The sequence below is a fragment of the Bacillus rossius genome, chromosome 2 (genome assembly GCF_032445375.1).
Source record: "Bacillus rossius redtenbacheri isolate Brsri chromosome 2, Brsri_v3, whole genome shotgun sequence".
Lineage (NCBI taxonomy): Eukaryota > Metazoa > Arthropoda > Insecta > Phasmatodea > Bacillidae > Bacillus > Bacillus rossius.
The window spans coordinates 55,080,500-55,102,809 of NC_086331.1; the positions used below are offsets into that span (position 1 = coordinate 55,080,500).

General features: G+C 38.3%; 1 protein-coding gene and 1 long non-coding RNA gene across 3 annotated transcripts in view; both read left to right on the plus strand.

The window, feature by feature from the left end:
- The window catches only part of LOC134529296 (flotillin-2), a 413,942-nt gene that overhangs the window by 281,045 nt on the left and 110,587 nt on the right, over positions 1–22,310 (plus strand). The gene's annotated exons all lie outside the window — the stretch shown is intronic.
- LOC134529292 (uncharacterized) lies at positions 8,085–14,412 on the plus strand. The gene is made up of 2 exons (XR_010074527.1): positions 8,085–9,537; positions 9,574–14,412. It is a non-coding gene; the product is annotated as an uncharacterized LOC134529292 (long non-coding RNA).

The window sequence follows — 22,310 nt, forward strand, 5'->3', positions numbered from 1 at the left end:
TGGAGTCTAGCGAAGCCATCCTTCTTTTGCGATCGTTAGTGAGCATCCCGCATCCCGCATAAAAGAACTAAATATGATTTACCTGCAAGCAACATGTGGCGCCATCTGTTGTTGAAAAGCAGAACTACATGCATAAAGTACTTTTGCATGAGATAACCTAACTCTCACCACTGAGTGGTGCTATTGTAATCAGTTAGAGTCATGTAGTCTCGTAGCCATGTAGCCTCGTGTCCTGGAAGCTTCGTAGTCCTGTAGCCTCGCAGTCTCGTAACCCTGTGTTCTGGAAGCTTCGTAAACATGATGCATTGGAACCTCGTAGACCTGTAGCTATGTAACAAAGTATCCATGGAATCATATAACATAATGCTGTTGGAGCAGTGGGAGCAAAAGAGAAAATGCTGACGAAGACAGATGTGATAATTGGAGCCTTGTAGATGTGTAGCTTCGTAGTCAAGTAGCCTTGTACTATTATAACATAATGCTGCTGTAGCAGTTGGAGCCAAAGAGAAAATTCAGCCGAAGACAGATGCCGCAATTGGAGCCATGTAGACTTGTAGCTTCGTAGTCAAGTAGCCTTGTACTATTATAACATAATGCTGCTGAAGTAGTTGGAGCTTTGTACGCTTGAAGGTAGTTGGAGGAGTCTTGTACACTCGTAGAATTGTAGTCTCATAGTCTCTTAGAGTCGTAGAATTCTAACCAAATATCATTGGAGCTGATGAACCAAAAGGCCGTTGGAGACAATGTCTGTTGGAGGCAATGACTGTTGGAGCCAATGACTGTTGGAGTCAATGACTGTTGGAGTTGATGGCTAATGGAAATATAAACTGTTGGATTCATAGACTGTTGGAGAGATTATATCCTAACTTATCATTGAAGATCGTATCCTACCAAGTTGAATGAACGAGAGAATGCGCCTCCTTTTCGTTAAATGAGCTTTCGTTTTATAGAATTTCCGTCCAAACGTGCTTCGTTTTCATTAAATGCTTGTCCTGCGCGAACGAAGCGTAGTCATTGTGTGTACATTACATATATATTGCGTACATTGCGTACATTGGGTGTACTTTGCGTAAATTGCGTGTACTCTGCGTGTACTGTGTGTCAATTGCGTGAATATTACGTGTTCGTTCCGTTTCCTGTGTGTACTGTGTGTACATTCCGTTTCCTGTGTGTACTGTGTGTACGTTCCGTTTCCTGTGTGTACTGTGTGTACGTTCCGTTCCCTGTGTGTACTGTGTGTACGTTCCGTTTCCTGTGTGTACTGTGTGTACGTTCCGTTCCCTGTGTGTGTACTGTGTGTACGTTCCATTTCCTGTGTGTACTGTGTGTACGTTCCGTTTCCTGTGTGTACTGTGTGTACGTTCCGTTTCCTGTGTGTACTGTGTGTACGTTCAGTTTCCTGTGTGTACTGTGTGTACTTTCCGTTTCCTGTGTGTGTACTGTGTAATCATTACATTTATTGCGTGTAAATTGCATGTATTGCGCGTACATTGCGTGTTGGAGCTGTTGGAGCATTTGGAGCTTTATACACTTGAAGGTAGTTGGAGGAGTCTTGTACACTCGTAGAATTGTAGTCTCATGGTCTCTTAGACTCGTAGCATTCTAGCCAAATATCATTGGAGCTGATGAAGAAAAAGGCCGTTGGTGTCAATGACTGTTGGAGTCACTAGACTGATAGAATCAATAGACTGATGGAACCAATGAATATTGGAGCCAATGAATATTGGAGCCAATGACAAATGTGCGGCCTTTTCGATGATGGTGCTGCCTTTTTCGTTGTCGGTGCTTCCAAATGTGCTGCCTTTTCGTTGTCGGTGCTTCCAAGTGTGCTTCCTTTTTTTTTGATGGTGCTTCTATTTTTTTAATGTTGTTTTCACTCTAGTATTATAATAAATTGTTCTTGATTTGACTAGCGTATTATTCCATCCGGTGCATGTATATAAGCGCGTCCTAGACAGCAGGACGCTCAGTTTGTTTCTGACGACGGCGGTGTAAGGATCACCTAGATTGTTTAATCTGGTGCATAAATCGCGTAATTACCTGTTCTTGCGAACTCGATGGCATCTTTACCGTCTTTAACGTTGAACTCGGAGGTTGTACCATCGACTACGGGAACCTTATCGACAGCTACGACGGAGAAGGAGCAGATCCCGTTGGTAACGATGACGTCAACATTGGAGGGGATTTCAACAGATGTGATACCACCAGCAGAAGAGACTTTAATGCCGGTAGTGCTGACTGTACAGGAAACCTCGACGAACGCTGTTTCGCCCTCGATGGAGACTTCAATGGATGGCGAATCGTCAACTAACGAACATCGATGTCGTTACTGTGACAAGATTTTCTCAAACATCAGCAATGCTCGTCGACACGAGAAGAGAGAATGTGCCAAGAACCCTTATCGTAAAATGTTTGGTTGTATTAAGTGTCGCAAGCAATTTACAAGAAATGCTAATTTGAAGCATCACTTGGAGACATGTAAAGGACCAGCAGTGCGGCAGAAAGTAAAGGTTTCTATACAACAACGATGCATTGATGTGCATAAGAGTATGCCTGGAAATGATTCAGTTGCAGTAACAGCGACATCTGGTTCGGGTTTGTCTTCAACTAGGCATCCTTGTGGCTACTGCGACATGACGTTTGCATTTGCACATGATGTACGGAGACATGAGAGGAGTAAATGTACGAAGAATCCTTCTCGCATGAAGTTTCGCTGTGACGAGTGTCATAAATGGTTTACTCGAATTGATAATTTGCGCCAACATTCGATAAACTGTAAAGGTGAAGTCAGTGCGCCTACTGCTGAACTACCTGCAGCAATTACGACTCCTGAGTTTATATTGGTGACTCGTGAGCGTACAAGTAAAAAAACTGATGTGCAGCAACCGATTGCTGTGGCATCTGAACATGAAAATAAACATAAGACTGTGATCGGAGCATTACAAGTGAACGATAATGGCTTCTACTTGGCGCAGTCTGCATTTCGTGGAACATTGAAAGACTACTATTATCCAAGTACGTTAAGTGAGTCAAAGGACATTTGTAATTTTCTTGATGATATCAGACAGGACATAATCAATCAGCTTACTGATGACGTAGCAACAAACGGACCTTTGAAATATAACTTGTGGTTGGACTGTATATATGGAAAGCCTTATCCGTTCGATGACAAAGTGAAGAAGTGTGCATTCAAGACATCGGCTGCAGTAATTTACAGTTCTAACGATATCAAGCAAACTGTTAAACAAGGTATCCAGAAACTCTGTCAAGAAGAGGAGGACTATGTCTGTAAAGGATCTGGCTGGACTCTGTCTTGTATAAACCGATTGGAGCTAAGAATTAGTCATTTCACGCCTATGCGGACCTAAATGTTTGTAAGATTGCTAACCTTCGCAGGTGATCCTGTAGTAAAATAGAAATTATGTAATAAATATTATGTTTGTAAAAGAACTTGCAGTGTTTTTATTTTCGAACCTGTTACTATTATGTTAAATTGATGTTATATTTCCTTTTTTTTTGCATCGTCCTAGATCGTACCAAGGACCTTAGTCGACCTAATCAATCAGTATATAGATTACAAATTTATTTAATGAATTTTGGAATTTTTCCCGAATTTCTAGCTAAATAATTACGGATTTTCAAGATGGCGGCCAAATGACAAGATGTCGGGTGTCACAGCAATAATAAATGATTACTGCACTCTAGCGGATAAGAATTAAACTAACATGGCGTCAGCGCACTCTCGCCGACGATACACTGATGATGGCTTCCAGCAGACGAGGACAAGATGTCGGACATGACGTCATACTACCTGACGATATAAATGCTTTGAAAAAAAGTGGTGGGAGTCAGTATGCCTGCAGCCACCGCGGGGGGGAAGGATCGGTCGCCATTTTTATTTTTTTTGCACTCGTCGGGTTTGAACCGAGGACTCCGAGCTCCGTGTCGTTAATGTATGATTTTTAAAAAAAATTTATTGAAATTTTATTAAATGAATATTTTTATAATTTTAAAAAAAATTTCATTAAAATCGGATAATAAATAAAAAAGTTAAAGATGGCGGCCGTAACGGAAATTGCAACGGTGACGTCATAATCCATGATGACGTCAGAGGCTTATCGTAGGCTGTAGACATGGATGCTTAAGCCTACATATGGACATTTCTAGCCGCTGGGATTTTTAAGGACTAAAAACGGGAAATTTTCCCTCGAAACGGGAATTTTTCTCTCGAAAACGGGAATTTTTGAATTGTGGAATTTTTTGAGATTTTTTGGCGGAATTTTTTTTCATAGAAATTGAAATTTTGGCGATTTTTGAGGAATTTTGGGCAAATTTTGCCCAATTTTGGCGGATTTTGACACATTTTGAAGGTCAAATGTCAAGGTCAAAGGTCAAGGTCACAACCATCCAAGATGGCCGCCGTGACATCACAATCCAAGATGGCGGAAAACACCACCGGCCACACACCACGCGCCAGCGCCAGTCCCAGCTGCCCCTATTATATACTACTGGTATTAAATCAAAGAAAACATAATATTTATAGTTTCAAAATATATGTAGTATAAACAGTTACTGATTAAGTTTCAAATAAACCTACAGAATGTAAAGAAACAGAAGTTATAAACAGAATTACATCATTTAGCGACAAAAGTCGCAAATATAAACGTCCTGTTCAGCCTCTGCACAATCCACATGGGCTCACAGTAAGCACATAACACACATGACTCAAAGTTCCCCTTTAGAATCCTTCGTAAATTTCCTGTCACAAAACATACACAAAGCATCATCATTTTTGGATGGGGAGACTCCCGGCAGAATGTCCAATTCGTATCTTCCAGAGGACATGCTGTTTTCATCTTCGGTGCTTGATTCTTTCACATTCCTCTCAAAATTCAAACCCCTTGTCACGAGCACTTTTCCTTTTCTTGATGGCTCTGTTCCTGAACCACGTCCCCGGCCACGAGTCCTTTTGCGTCGACCATGATTTCGTTCTTGCTGTTCTTCTTCCTTGGCTTGACTTGATGTAAGTTTTTGGACATACGCCATTGCTAAGAACTTTTTCTGTTGAAGAAAAACTAATAAATAAAATAAATAAAAATACACAAGAAAGACAAAAAACACACAAAATTAAGCAAACAATTGCTGTTGTCAACAAGAATATAAACACCACAAAATATTCCGAAACAGAAATATGGTCAACAAACAAAGAAAAAACAAAGAAAAAAGTACTAAGTGAACAAAAAAACACACAAATGATGACAACACAAAAATATTGAAACCAAAATAATTCAGCACAACAGTTGAAACGAGACAAAAACACGACAAAACGAAAAGACAAAAAAATACAATAGTTTTACCAAAACAGAAACAAGCGACGTTTCGGGACTTGCTATCTGCTCCCGTCCTCAGGCAGAGACGCACATGGTACGGAAACACAGGTGCAGGTTGAGTCGCACCTGTGTTTCCGTACCATGTGCGTCTCTGCCTAAGGACGGGAGCAGATAGCAGTTCCCGAAACGTCGCTTGTTTCTGTTTTGGTAAAACTATTGTATTTTTTTGTCTTTTCGTTTTGTCGTGTTTTTGTCTCGTTTCAACTGTTGTGCTGAATTATTTTGGTTTCAATATTTTTGTGTTGTCATCATTTGTGTGTTTTTTTGTTCACTTAGTACTTTTTTCTTTGTTTTTTCTTTGTTTGTTGACCATATTTCTGTTTCGGAATATTTTGTGGTGTTTATATTCTTGTTGACAACAGCAATTGTTCGCTTAATTTTGTGTGTTTTTTGTCTTTCTTGTGTATTTTTATTTATTTTATTTATTAGTTTTTCTTCAACAGAAAAAGTTCTTAGCAATGGCGTATGTCCAAAAACTTACATCAAGTCATGCGCTCCCATTGCACAAATCTTTTAAAGATAACTTCCTTGGCTTCTTTTGCTTTTTTAGCTTCCACTAATTGGGTTTTGTAAGAAGTAGATGTAATGACTGTAGAACTGCAGGCCTTTCGTCCTCTGTTCGAGGTCCTCTTTTTAATTTTTGGGATGGGAGTGATGTCAAATGGGCTTGTCTTAGAATATGTGGAACTCTGAGGATCCTCAGTTGTAGCTGATACCATGACGTGCCAAAGACGTTGATGGTTGACCTGGTTCAAACTCTACAATAACTCGTGGTTCCTTTGTGTTACGTTCTTCTCTGCTCTCTCGTTAGCTCTGATTTTCTGCAGTTTGTTTCTTCAACACAGATTCATAGAAACTTGAATCTCGTTTTTTGTTTGCGTCTTCAATGTATTCAGCATCAGAGAACAGCTTCTTGTTCAAGGGGTATATGCCTGTTACTGTAAATCCATTGATTGCTATTTGAGCAGTTTGGCATCTAATATAGGCTTTGCCAAACAATTCCATTACATCAAAAGGACTGACGGCGCGCTCATTGTGCCTTAACCATTGCCTAATTTCCTCACTGTAATAAGCTTTGAGAGGACCCATGAAACTTCTATCCAGTGGTTGTAGTTTGTGCGAGGAGTGAGGCGGCAGCGACCGAATGGTAACATTATTCGCTTTTGCCAAGTCGATCAGATCAATATTCTGTGTGTGGCTAAAGTGGCCATCCAAGAGCAACAGCACAGGGTTTTCGTTTGTAGGATGGGCAAACTCGATGAAGTATCGAAACCACTGAGTGAAGGAGTTGGTTTGGATCCACCCTTAAGGGTGCGCTGCAAAGATTTTTCTTGGTGGAACACCCTTTTTCAACTGTTCACTCATATTTTTCTTCGGAAAAATTACTAAAGGTGGTACAAATGAGCCTTTAGCATTCATACAAGCAACAATTGTTATAAGTGCCCCACATTCTCCTGATGTCAAGGCAGCAACCTGTTTTTTACCCTTAAGGCTACTTTACTTTTGCTACTTTACTTTGTACCACTGTAATTCCACTCTCATCAACATTGTAAATTCTGTCAGGAGAAAATTTACCTTTCTCATAAATATTTTCCAGAACATTATAGAATTTCTCTGTATTTTTTTTGGAGAACCCAAGAGCCCAGATGTAGGATGTTCCAGTAGGCTTCCTTTCTGACAGTTTGGTTTTGTGGCGTTTAAGAAAAGGTTTTACCCACTTTTTCCCAGCAATTCCGTCTTTTAAGGATGTTCAATGTCATTTCTCTCTGCCAATTGTACAGCCATTCTTCGCAAGTCATTATGAGTAAGTCCAAAAAAAGAAGCTTCCATAGCAAGATAATATAGAACAAGCTCATCTTCAAGATCTTCACCCAAAACTGTAGGTCTACCTCTTTTTGTCATTCCTGCTTCCTCAGGTGTACCGTACTTCATGTTGGACAACCTCATTAGTGTGGTTTTCGGAACATTTAGCTGTTTACTGGGCTTCTTCCAACCTATCTTCTTTTTCCGAACTGCATCAATAGCTTTAGTCATTTTAGATAGACTCCACTTTCTTTGATCAATTTTCCCCATTATCCTTTTGGAATCTGCAACAGAATTCCAAAAGTATAAGAGTATATACAAATAGAAGCCGACATAAGACATGAATATGTAAGGGGTCCGGTTAAGGGAACAAGGGGTCCGGTTTAGGCAACTGAAGGGGGTCCGGTTTGCGCGACTTTAGCTAACATATTGCTAACCCAATACATTTTTAAACAAGCATCTAAATGAAACGGTTTGGTAAAAAACATTTACAGTACGCCTTACCATTAAATATATATATATATATATATATATATATATATATATATATATATATAGGTACAAAGGCTTACCTGCCAATATCTTGGAGAAATGATTAATTATGTAGCACACTGCAAAAACTTTTTACACTGCCACAACACACAATGGCGGGTGGACACGCTACAACTGAAGCGAGCGAGGTGTGCGCTCCGCTACGACGTGGCAGAAGCCTGGACTACTGTTTGCACTCGGTACCACTAGAGTTCAGGAGATGCAGAGCCAGGAGACCGGGGGTCCGCTTTAGGGGGGGGTAGTCCGGTTTTGGGTACTTTCCTCTACTATTAGCTGTATTACAAGCATGTAGACCAAATAACTAAGCATGTTTTATGCTTATTTAAGGATCAAGCGTCCCTGAAAAATGTTTTACCATTAGTACAAGACTAAGAGGTTCTGAACCTCAAATCTTTAGTCCTGACTATAGATTTCATTACAAAAATTCATCTAGGACAGACTTTTGGATCACAATCGTCATCTAAGACAAACATTTGGATCCACATTCAGCAATAAGGATGCTCATTGGGGCGCACATTGGTCATATTGTCGCGGGTTGAAATTTTGCAGGGTTGTTGAAATCAAATTTAGGGACTTTACTGACGGGACTCTGGGCTGGCTGCTCTGTTCACTCGTCAGCGCAAGTGGCGTGACCATGTAATTGGGGCACGGGGCCGGCGCGGCGCGCTGCGGGCTTGCAGAATTTTGTTTGTTTGTTTGGCCGCACGCTGGCGCAGCCACGGGCCGCGGTTACTGGGGCGCGCTGTCGTAACAAGCCGCGCGGTGTGGCCTGCACATTGGGGTAGAGGGGGGGTAGTCTTCCCAGATGTTCTAGTTAGTTGTTTAGTAAATTTGACTTCAATAACGAGCTTTTGTTATGGTAGGCGCGGCAGGGCGCGCGAATTTAAGCGCAAGTGATTGGTGACTCGGGGCTCACTCAGGCGGAGGCTATGCGTCTCACCTGTGGTCACGAGTTGTTAGTTCGTTCGTGATGTAGGAATTCAGGCTCACTCAGGCGGAGGCTATGCGTCTCACCTGTGGTCACGAGTTGTTAGTTCGTTCGTGATGTAGGAATTCAGGCTCACTCAGGCGGAGGCTATGCGTCTCACCTGTGGTCACGAGTTGTTAGTTCGTTCGTGATGTAGGAATTCAAGCTTTCGGGCGGAAGCTATGGTCGACGCCAGAGGCCACGAGTCGTTTAATTTAAGTTAGGTCATAATGTAGTCGTCAAGCTTTCGGGCGGAGGCTATGGCCCTCGTCAGGGGTCACGCGTCATAGTTTTTAAAATGTAATGTTCGTTCGGGATTTCAAGGGCAGGAGAGGCCCCTACGTTATTTTTTTAAAGTAATCGATCAAGAAAGGCTTTTCGGAAAATGTGAGTATGGACTTATCTTTGTTTTAATTTTAAGTATTAATTATGATTTGAGGTATTCGGAAGGACTAGGGAAGTGTTTAGTGAAGTTCTCTCATTCTCTCTCTTGTAAGGTCGTTCAATCGTTAAGGAAGTAAAGAGATTATTGTTTTAAATTGTAATCCCGCTATTTAAATGTTCTTTAAAATGATGTTGAGTATTTGACTTTAAGAATAAAATAATTTTAATTAAGTATTATGTTATTTTGCAAAATCTCCTTAGTTCAGCTCTCACCAGACATCCTGTACGGGATGACGAACCTATGGTCCTAGGTACAGTAAAGTATTTTATGAAGTTAAGACTAGTTGATGCCAAGCGAGTTGTTTCTATGTAAAGAGCTACGATTCTCGCCCCCCCCCTCTGAAGGTGGATCGTGACAGAAATGGTGGAGGCGCCGGGTAGGTGCACGAGACAGAAATGGTAGAGTTCGCCGGATAGGTTCTATTTCTGGAGAGAGAGAGAGGTAGATTTTTATGTTTATTATTAAGTTAGTTTCAGCTTCTGATAGCAGGTTATTAAGAGTTTACTTGAGGAGAGGATTACGGAATTTTAGTCTATAGTGGAGGAAGTCTTTGAGATTTTTTTTTTGACGTAACAGATGTTTATTTGAGGATACTTGTAAGGATAAAGTTTATAGTGATAAGTTGTTTTAAGTCGTTGAATTTATTGTAGATTTATATCGGGGATTATTACGTGAGGAGAATACGTTATAAGTTAAATGCTTATTAGAGATAATGCAAGTGGTTTAATTTAATTGAAGTTCATTTTAAGATTGTAGGTTAAGAGAGTTAAAATTTAAAATAAAGTTTTTTTCGTAAATAGGAATTATTTTCAAGTCAAGTTTGTTTTGCTGTCGTGCGCTTAGGAGACGAGACGTACGAATTAAATCAGTCGAGGGAAGGATAAACGTTAGAAAGGAATTAAAGAGAAAACGAGAGTTTATGTAAAAGAGAGTTATAGAATTTATAGTGATGTTTTGTTTTAATTAGAAAAATGTTGAGAGTTGTTTCAGAACGACACGTCAGTGGACGTGGCAGAGTGAACACGTGACGGGGAGGTGCTGAGACCTAGCGGAGAACGGAGGAACCGCAAGCGAGGGTTGGCGCACCTGATGGAATTCGGTGACGTCACGGGCTCATACGGAGACGTGGACAGGCCGTGACCTTGTTTTGATCAGCTGTACGGTAACTTAGCGATAAGAAAATAGACTATTGGTTAAATAAATTTAAATTTAAGTGTGTTTTAGAAGAAGAGGAACTTTCAGTATGTAAGTAATTTAATTTAAGAAGTGTATGATGTATAGGCTAGAAGTGTTTCGTTGTAAGTTGTTTATGTTTTTGTTAGTTAAATTCTACCTCGGTTTTAAAAATATTTTTTTGGGATTTGTAAACATTATTAAGGAGGTACACTATAAAATCGATAAGCATTAAGAAAACTGGGAAGGCTAGATTTTGTGTGTAGAGGGAATTTACTCCAAAAGAACAGAGAGACAAAATTAATGTTTTCATTAGGGCGAGGGACCCTAAGGTGAGGCGTTGTGTCCCTGGGAAGAAAGGGAATTGTAGCGCAGACCATAGGAGATGGGCTGACTACGGAATTAAGGGTCAGGAGAATCCTGAGAGTTGTGAGTAGTTTGGGGCAGGAGTTCCCCATGGTAGTACCGAAGTGGCTATCCTGTATGGGATAGGGTACCATTTCAATGAAGTTTGTTGGTGGGGTTAGAGCCCCCTGTGTAGTGGGCCTATAGCAGATAGGCACTACAGTGAAATTTTTGGTTATTTTGTGAGGTAAATTCCCTGGAGGTTAAGTAAGATTGGATTCAGTTAGGAAGGAGGGAAATGAGAAACATTGCTGTAGAGAGTTAGTGTACTTGCCTAATGTGAAATTGAATTTTACTAAATTAATTTAGGAGAAAGTTTTGTTCGGTAAATAAATAATAATGGAAGATAGCTAGATAATTAATTAATTTTTTTTTGAGTAAGGTGTTTTAAGTAATGAAATAAAATAAGGTGAAGTAATTTGAATAATTGGGGAGGAGTTTCTTTAAGAGTTTAGATAATTGTTTTTGAATTTATTGAGATATTCAGCCAGTGAAGTTTGAGTGTGAGAGATACAGTGAGATTTTAAGGAAATCGGTTGTTTATTAATTAGGACAAATGAGATTTTATGATTAAGAGTCAGTAAGCATAGTTAAAATTTACGACATGATATTTGTTGACAGTTTACAGTTATTAAGGAGAAAACAGAGTAATCTATTTATTTTTATTTTAATGGTTTGAAGATAAGATTATGAATTTTTTTTGGAAGTTTCTTTGGCATGTTGGAATAATTTTTTTTGATTTTTAGAATTTACAGAGAAAATTTAATTGATTTACATTAGTTTGGAAGTATGGAGGTTTAATGTTCGATTAGCCCTAACTTGATGGTCGGATCCCAAAAGAATGCCGTAAAACCGATAGCCAATTGAGAGGAATGCGGTAGGCGCTTGTGTAGAGAGGGGTTGTGGGAAAACTCCTTGGGACTGATGGCAGATCAGGGGCCCTAAATAGTGTGTGATGCTGTAAAACCAGTGCAGGGAAAGCCTGGTATGCTTAAATTTTTGGGCACAGGTTATGTAAACCTGGGGTTCCATGGGATTTAGTCATGTTAGCTGCTGTGGGACATTGAGATTTCCAGGCTCCATAGTAAAGTCAATGTAAATTTTTGTTTTCTTAAAATAATAAATTTGTTTTTAATTTATTTGAGATATTTGATTTGGAACAGTGAATACAGACCCCGAGGAATAAGAGTCATGCTGTGAGAGGAGAAGGTGGTAGGCCTAAAAGGGTACAGGCACCACAGAGGTTATGTGCATTGCATAATTTAAATATAAGGAAACTTGAGAATTTGAAATTTTGTTGTTGGGTTGTACACCCATAAGAAGAGTATAGGCAGAATTTTTATTGTTATGAGATGTCTAATTTAATTGAAAAGAAGAAAGTTTAAAGATGCAAGGTAACATTATTATTGTAATAATTGAAAGAGATTAAGAGGTAGAGAGAAATAGGCAGTTTTTGTTTGTAAGTACTAAAGTTTACATATAGAAATTTAGTAACTAAGAATGAATAATAAGTTAAGTCTAGTGTAAAAGTTTTTTTTAAGTTTGTTAAGTTAAGAGTCACAAGTAAATTTTTTTTTAGAGAGAATGTCTTTGATAGGAAGTATTAGAAACTTATGGGAATTTTAGGGTAACATAAATAATGTAGGTAATGAATAATAAATAGATGGTAGGTCTTAAGTTAGGATTAACATTTGAAGCAGAATTTAATTAAGAAGAAGGAAAATAAATAGGCCTAATGAAAAGAACAAAAAAGGATTTTATGGTAAAGCATTTTTTTTAAGTAATAAACAATGAATAATAATGTTGTTTCAGGGTAATGTGTACTAATAATACAATTGTTTTTTTTAGGACCAAAGAACAGGAATTATGTAATTTAAATTAACATGTATTTTTGAAACTGTTACAGATTCCTTAAGATGAGCTGAGCAGCAGTCCAGTTTACAAGATGACAAGAGTTCGAGAGACAAGATACAAGATCACTGAAACAAGAGCCAAGACTGAAGATTCAAGAGAAGAGAAAGCTGGCAGCCATGGACTTACAAGTGGAGATTAATAAGGTCATGTAAAGTTTTATTTTTTTTTATGGAAGACAGTAACTGGAGTTTTTTTTTGTTATAAACATTATTTACAGAACTTTTTAGGTTATAGTAATGTAATGGAACTAGTGAGTTGTGGTAGCTGTCAAAAAGAACTAATACCTTAAGTTTAATTTTTAAAGTTAATTTTCTTAATTTACAGAGGGATTAGTAGTTTTTTTTAAACCTTATTTAGGTTGGAATTTAAATACAATAGCTTATTATAAATGTGTACGAACAGTTCAAGTTCACAGTACTGATAGGTAGGTCAGATGATCTTATAGATTTTGATGATTTGTTGTTTTGAGTTGATTTTTAAGTGTTGTGAATTAGACAATGAAATAGTTCTGAAAACTTAAATTATTTCAAGCTAAGAAATAGTAAAGTTAATTGTAACTCAAAGGACACCAGAATTTAATTTTTTTTGAATTAGTAATGTTTGAAAATTTTATACTTTACCAGAAAGGTTATAAACAAACAGATCGGATGGAACAAGGATGCAGTAAATCACAATTTCATTTAGAATTATTGATTAGCTTTTGAGGTTATGAAGTAAAAGTAATTATAGTTTAAAAGTTTGAATAAAAAAAAATGTTTTTTTTTATTTGTTTGAAATAGAAAGTTTAAAAGTTAATTAGTCATGATCTAGGTGGGTGATGGGGTGGGAATTGGCCACTCTTTTTCCCTATAACCTCCCTAACATGGCCTTCTATTACAACTAACAGAAATAAAGAAGAAGAAAAATGAAGAATTATTAGTTAGAATGTTTTTTTATGAAGATACCTGATGAACTTTTTTTTATTGTTGGGAAGAATAGTAGCAAGATTAATCAGATGTTTTACTCAGAAGAAGAAGAAGATAATGCAGTTTTATGACTCGACAAGCCAGAGATTGGTGTTTCCCCTCTGCGCTTCTATTGACTACGTTGTTTACTCTCATGGGATAGCTGGTTTGGCACCATGGAGAGAGATTGGTGGGCATTGTGGTTGCCCCCAGAAGAAAAGAAGAGTAGAAGAGGTTATGGGTGGGTCATGTGAACTGACCTTCAACCCAGTTACTTCGTGGGGACTATTTGCTGTATAGAGAAGATCAAGACTCAAGAGTTAGGGAAAATCATTGGAGGTCATGTTTCCCTTCCTTAAGTTTTTCCTATCAAATTATTTGCCTGATTAGATTATGCTAAGGGTGGGATACTTTATGTTAGCAGTTGAATTAATTAATTTTATTTTTTTGTGTGTTTGCATCCTTGCCCATCGATTGCAGTTTAGTAGTTAGTTTTGTATTTGTCAGGCGTGATGGTAATGCCTGTTGATGATGTTTCAGAATTGTAATCTGTTCGTGATGAGGATGGCACAACTCCGAAGCAGATGTGGGGAGAAGTTGTGAGCTGCCCTGGAAGCCAGTCCAGTAGCTGTTGGAGTTGAGTGGTGTTTGCTGATGGCCAGCCCAGGGAGCTACTCTTCTCGACAACACTGACTTCGAGGAGTTGCACCAACCTTCACGAGATAAGAGTTTAATTAATTGAAACACTGTAAGGACACTTAATTTTTTTTGAAGAACGAAAGAAGTATGGTAATAAACGGAAACCGAAAAAAAAAAAAATAATAATAATTATCAAGAATTTGCACATTGTTTAACGAATACTGAGAAACTAAGAACAGTAATTTAATTTGTAAAGAGAGCTTCACTAACAGAACAATTTTTTTAGAATTGAGAACTCGAGCCTCTGAAGGTTCCTGTGAGAACAAACCAGATAAAAGTTTTACATTTAATTTTATGAATACTTGTTGTTTTAAAATAAATCTTATGCAGAATCTAGATGTATGTTCAGACAGCAAGGAACTAAGAAAATTATTATTTTTGTGAAATGAGGAATTTATAGTTATGGTTTAATGGAAAAAGACAATTTGTAATTTTGAGGTAGCTCGATGGGGCTCGAGCTCTGTGAGGGGAGGGTTATGTCGCGGGTTGAAATTTTGCAGGGTTGTTGAAATCAAATTTAGGGACTTTACTGACGGGACTCTGGGCTGGCTGCTCTGTTCACTCGTCAGCGCAAGTGGCGTGACCATGTAATTGGGGCACGGGGCCGGCGCGGCGCGCTGCGGGCTTGCAGAATTTTGTTTGTTTGTTTGGCCGCACGCTGGCGCAGCCACGGGCCGCGGTTACTGGGGCGCGCTGTCGTAACAAGCCGCGCGGTGTGGCCTGCACATTGGGGTAGAGGGGGGGTAGTCTTCCCAGATGTTCTAGTTAGTTGTTTAGTAAATTTGACTTCAATAACGAGCTTTTGTTATGGTAGGCGCGGCAGGGCGCGCGAATTTAAGCGCAAGTGATTGGTGACTCGGGGCTCACTCAGGCGGAGGCTATGCGTCTCACCTGTGGTCACGAGTTGTTAGTTCGTTCGTGATGTAGGAATTCAGGCTCACTCAGGCGGAGGCTATGCGTCTCACCTGTGGTCACGAGTTGTTAGTTCGTTCGTGATGTAGGAATTCAGGCTCACTCAGGCGGAGGCTATGCGTCTCACCTGTGGTCACGAGTTGTTAGTTCGTTCGTGATGTAGGAATTCAAGCTTTCGGGCGGAAGCTATGGTCGACGCCAGAGGCCACGAGTCGTTTAATTTAAGTTAGGTCATAATGTAGTCGTCAAGCTTTCGGGCGGAGGCTATGGCCCTCGTCAGGGGTCACGCGTCATAGTTTTTAAAATGTAATGTTCGTTCGGGATTTCAAGGGCAGGAGAGGCCCCTACGTTATTTTTTTAAAGTAATCGATCAAGAAAGGCTTTTCGGAAAATGTGAGTATGGACTTATCTTTGTTTTAATTTTAAGTATTAATTATGATTTGAGGTATTCGGAAGGACTAGGGAAGTGTTTAGTGAAGTTCTCTCATTCTCTCTCTTGTAAGGTCGTTCAATCGTTAAGGAAGTAAAGAGATTATTGTTTTAAATTGTAATCCCGCTATTTAAATGTTCTTTAAAATGATGTTGAGTATTTGACTTTAAGAATAAAATAATTTTAATTAAGTATTATGTTATTTTGCAAAATCTCCTTAGTTCAGCTCTCACCAGACATCCTGTACGGGATGACGAACCTATGGTCCTAGGTACAGTAAAGTATTTTATGAAGTTAAGACTAGTTGATGCCAAGCGAGTTGTTTCTATGTAAAGAGCTACGATTCTCGCCCCCCCCCCCTCTGAAGGTGGATCGTGACAATATAGGACATATTTGGATGTACATTAAACGAAAAGGAGGAATATTTGGACCCACATTCCTCGAAAAGAACGCACATGTGGACGCACATTCAAAGTAAAGGACACACAATTGGACGCACATTCATTGAAAAGGCCGCACATTTGGAAGCACATTCATAGAAAAGGACACACAATTGCACGCACTTTCATCAGTAATGACCCACTTTCAAAGAAAATGACGCACATTTTGACTCATATTCATCGAAAAGGACGCATGTTTTGATGTAAATTCAAAGTAAATGACACACAATTTGACGCGCCTTCATCAAAAGGACTCACATGAAACGAAAAGGACGCACATTTGGACGCACAATCAAGATAAGTACACACAATCGGATGTACATTTATCAGAGGTCGCGTGATGATAAATACGAAAACTTGCGTGCTGTTTTACACTCTTGATTATTTAGTGATTATGTTTTGAAATATTTGTGACAGAACAACAAATACAAGGAAGATATAGAATTAAAATTTAAGAAATAGCCCTGAAATAAAGTAATGAAGAAAAAAAATTAATATGATGGCGCGTGAGATAGAGCTTTAAGTATACATTTGACTATTTATGAACTATCTAACCAAAAACTTTCGTGGTTTTTGCTAACCTGTTGCGTCAGTGCATGCCTGGTTATGCTTCAGACAACGTGCGAATGATGTACGAGGTTGGCCGGACGTGTAATAATGTAACAAGTACATTGATTTCCTTTATTTAGTTACGGAACTCCTTGTTTGCGCACGGGATGCACGAATGTATAAACGGAATTCATACTTGGTTTGGGAGTTTTATACTTAAGTTAGACTTAAAGCCGTAGTTTAGGTATTTATTTACAGTAAAAACAAACAATTTCATAAATATATAATAATTACTTAAAATCTGTGATAGAAGCACATACATCTAAAAAGAAAATAATGTCCATAAATAATTTTTGACAAAATAATAATTAATTTGAACTGAAGTGAAACTGCTAAATGATTTTATTTCATTTACACTTTTAGTTAATAATGAACACTATTATTTTCTCATACTGTCTTTTTTTTTTGTTCTTGATTGGTAAACACATATGTTTATTAAAACTGTTACAAATTTATAAGTTTTTAAAATGTATAATTTTTGTACATTATTTCATGAGCTAATAAGTACACGTTATAATATGATTATACCTTTTTTAACCCATGGTTAAGAAAACACCAATTATCTTACATTTTTTCACACTATATTACTACGTTTTAAAACTATCATGCCAAAGAAAATCAATATCTTTAGTTGAACATTTCAAAGCATTTTTTCTTTATATATGCTGAGACAACTTTATTGCATTAAAATTCAAGTATATTTATTCCAAGCCTACATAATTTTATAACTTACGACTTAAATTATTGTGCCTTTTGAGTATTTGTTAAATGGACAACAAATATTCCTACCCATACATGCAGCTGTTTTGGTCGACAACAGCGGTGGCTGTTTTTATGTTAGCACTTTAGGTGTCGTGCGTGGATAAGGTACGCTTCATCAGAGTGAGGTGGAGTAGTGATAAGGTACTGAACTCATAAGTTTAAGTTATGGCCGCCCTGATCTCGGTTCCCCATGGTTTTTGAAAAGACCTACATGCAAATGCTGAGACGCTATGTTCATTACACTATGGCTGATTCGTCCCCCATACCCCCATTAAATAATAATGTAACTTTTCCTTGACAGCTAATAATTAGTTATAATCTATACTAATATAAAGCTGAAGAGTTTGTTTGTTTGTTTGTTTGAACGCGCTAATCTCAGGAACCACTGGTCCGATTTGAAAAATTCTTTCAGTGTTGGATAGTACATTTATCGAGGAAGGCTATAGGCTATACTATATTATAAATAACATTTGGGATCCTTACTAAAAGTCCAATTTAGAATCAAATGCGTTGGAGGGGGTTAGATACAACATGCAGTACACGTACGAATTGTGTGTTGACAATGCCGCAGGCGCTAGAAGTTTATTTCCTATTGCCTATTAACATTGTTGCCACGCACTAGATGACTTATCATTCTTAATTTTCCCATACAAGTAAAAAACACCCATGTGATATTAACAACGAAGCAATCAGTACCATCATAAGAGTTCAATTAGTATTTAAATACTTGTTATCACTTTAAATCGCAAACCTTAACTGTTTTTTTTTTTACCTCTCTCTGTGTTTAATTTGTTTTTTATTGCTTTTTTTTTCAAGTATATATATTTTACAGACTTGAAACTTCACAGTAATGTTCCTTATGTTACGCAGGATGACATTTTCCAAAAATTAGATCCCATGGGTGGTTAAAACCAGGCAACAGTGGGTACTTTGTCTGCATGAGAACAGGATTTTGCATTGTTCATGCCTTCTCCGTCTCCATGGCAACGGGCATCGCGCGGCAGTGGCGTACCCACAAGGAGGGGCATGTATAATGAGCGGCGCAAGAGTGATCTGCCTGTAGACTGCCGTAGCGAAGTACGGGTACATCAGTTGTACGTTGCGTGCACGAGTCGGGAAACCATCGGTGCTATTCATTTTCTCTCCGGTACATTATACAGCATTGTAATAAATTTTCACTGAATTTTTTTTATTTGCCATTACTGTAAATGGGAGATGTGGCTTAATTTTTTTCCATTAGTATAGCCGTGCGAAGCCGGGTCGGGTAGCTAGTAATAGATATGTCGTTAAGGATTCGGTAACATTGATTTAAAACGCCTATGGATTTATTTATGTTATTCATTTTGTTTTCGTTGGGAGATCACTAAAATATTAAAATTCATATTTGGAAAGCAAAATGTTTAAAACATTTTTACAGAGAACATTTCTTATGTCGTGAAAATCACTTCACTTAATTACAAACAAGATAATCCTTCGTGGCAGGTTCTACCTTTTTTCGATAGAAATAACAAGATATAATTGCGAGATTGCAAAGTCTCCTGTGTTCGTTTCATACGTTATCCTTGTTAACGGTTGCATCGTATGCCTGTTCGCTTGGGCAGGAATTGGTTTCTGTTGTTGAGTCTTGAGCGATGTGATTTGAGACGAAGCGGGCATGACGGATATTGAGGGAGCAATTGACCGTGGTCTATTGTAAGGGACCATCCCAGCTTTTGCCTGGAGAGAGTTCGAAAAACCATGGGAAATGGAAATAAGGATGGCTGGACGGCGAGTCTAACCCGGGTCTCTTGGAATGCCAGTTTAGAACCCCGCCTATAGCGCGTCTCATACTTAGATTGCATTGTGCATTTAAATGGGTATTTACTCTCTTTCCAATCTGCTATTAGTGCGGTTCTTGTTTAGGTGTGCTCTGTTGCCAGATGCACGCCATAGAGTGTAAAAGTTTGAGACTTAACTTTGTGATGTTATGACATTTTTTTAAGTGTATTATAAATTGTATTGTCTAAAGTAAAATTTTGGAATGAGAATTGTGGAAATACATCCTGTCGTATTTTATCAAGAGAATCATATGAAGTAGTATATAATAGGGGCGCCGGGGACAGGGTCCAGGGTGTGGTGCCTGTGGTGCCGAGCCACATCTCTGATTGTGACGTCACTACGGCCATCTTGGATGAGCGTAACGGGACACAAAGTAACGGGACAAGTAGATCACGGCGGCCATATTGGATCCGCCATCTTGGATCCGCCATTTTGTTTTCCGTCATTTTGAGCTATGGCGTCACCGTTGCAATTTCCGTTACGGCCGCCATCTTTAAAATCTTTATTATCCGATTTTAATGAAAACAATTTTAAAAATTATAAAAAAATTAAATAATAAAATTTTAATAAAAATTATAAACGAAATTACTTTTATGACACGGAGCTCGGAGTCCTTGGTTCGAACCCGACGAGTGCAAAAAAAAATAAAAATGACGACCGATCCTTCCCCTGTGGTGGCTGCTGGCAGACTGACTCCCACCACTTTGTTAATAGCATATATATATCGCCAGTGAGCATGATCTCATGTCCGCCATCTTGAAAATCCGTAATTTTAATGCTACAGATTCGAGAAAAATTCCAAAATTCATCAAAAAATGTACTTATTAGAATACTAATTGATTAGTTCGATTCCTGTCCTTGGTTCGAAACCGCTAAGAGCAAAAAAATAAAAAAAACACATCAGATCCTTCCTCCACAGAAGCCACCTACAGACGAACCTATCACCACCAATAACAAGGTATATATCGTCAACTAGTATGACATCATGTCAGCCATCGTGTCTTCGTTTGCTGGAAGCAACCATCATGTTTTCGTCCGCTAGAGTGTGCCGATACCATGTTAGTATAATTTTCTGGTCACCATACCCTTGTCCTCAACTGTTGGCATTAAACTTCGACCTAGACCTTTAACTTTGACCTTGACCTTTAACTTTGACCTTGACCTTGAATTTGACCTTGACCTAGAAATTTGACCATGACCTCGAAATTTGACCTTGAACTTAGACCTTGACCTTTAACTTTGACCTTGACCTTGAAATTTGACCTTGACCTAGAAATTTGACCTCAATCTTGAAATTTGACTTTGTCCTTGTCGACCATCATCGATCCGACATTTTATGTTCAGTACATGCTACCAGGAGCTACCACCTGCTGGAGTACACCATCTTGTGTGTGTACTCGTATTATAGAGTACATTTACATCTGGATAATTTTATTCTAACCCACTACAGTGCAGTAATCATTTATTACCGAGGTGCCCCCGCCATCATGAAATTTGGGCGCCATCTTGAAATCGTGTAATAATGTAGCTAGAAAAGCAGGAAAAAATCCAAAATTCATCAAAAAAATCACTCATTAATTTACATATTGATTCGATCCGCTCCAGTCCTTGGTTCGATACTCGATCGATGCAATAATGTTTAATTTTATGAAAAAAATAATAATTTCAATAAACCACGTTCAACATTCTTAAAGAGACTTTAAATCCTCTACTACCATCATCCTATCAGACATAAAGACCAACATCTTGGAAAATTCGTAATAATTAACCTAGAAATTCAGGAAAAAGTTAAAAATTCATTAAATAAATTTTCAAACAATATACTGATTAATTATATCGACTAAGGTCCTTGGCACGATCCTGGTTGAAGCTAAAAGAAATTTAATTTAAATACTAGTAAAGTGTAAGGTTCGAGAAATAAAACGCCGCAAGTTCTTTTACAACAGAATATTTATTACATAATTTATATTCTACTACAGGATAACTTGCGAAAGCCAGCAATCTTATAATCATTTAGCCCTGCATAGGCGCAAAATGACTAATTCTTAGCTCCAATCAGTTTATACTAGACAGAGACCAACCAGATCCTTTACTGACATAGTCATCCTCTTCTTGGCAGAGTTTCTGGATACCATGTTTAACAGATTGCGTCACATCGTCAGAACTGTAAAATTGTAATGGTCGATGTCTTGAGAGGTCTACTTCTCTAGGTCCTCGAACGGTAACGATTTACCATATAAACAGCCAATCCACAAGTCATAATTTAAAGGTCCGTACGTTACTTCATCAGTAAGCTGATTGATTATGTTCTACCTGATATCCTCAAGAAAAAAATTTCTTTATCTCCAAATGCTCCAACAGCTCCAAATGCTCCAAAAGCCTCCAAATGCTCCAAAAGGCTCCAAATGCTCCAAAAGGCTCCAATTGGCTCCAACAGCTCCAAATGCTCCAACAGCTCCAAAGGTTCCAAATGCTACAAATGCTCAAAATGGCTCCAAATGACTCCAATAGCTCCAATAGCTCCAAATGTTCCATCAGCTCCAAAAGGCTCCAAATTCTCCAAAAGGCTCCAAATGCTCCAACAAATCCAAATGCTCCAACAGATCTCTCTTCATTTGGCTCCAACTGATTTCAATTTTTTTTTTTTTCGAACTTGGCTTGATTACTTACATGTCTTTATTAGTATACATTTTGACTGGCAGTGGTGACGTTTTTTACGCCTTTAAGTTATAAGTTTTATTTTGAAATCAGATTTTGAGAAGTGTTAGATACCATCTTGATAAAAAATATATTAATTTATCTTCAAGTTTATGCACATAAATTTAATTTAAGCCATTATTGTATGTAGCCAGCTTCCCTCAGTTCTTTGGGTATGAAGGATATTTCTTTAATGTTCGAATAGTTTCCTGCACAAAGCGAACCATGTAGTAGTCTTAGCCTGTCAACCAATATGTTAGGATCTTCCCATGAGGTATAATCAATCTCTTCTGCTACGTTCATCATCCTTGCATGTTTATAATAAATATTATTATCTCTGGTGTCTTTCG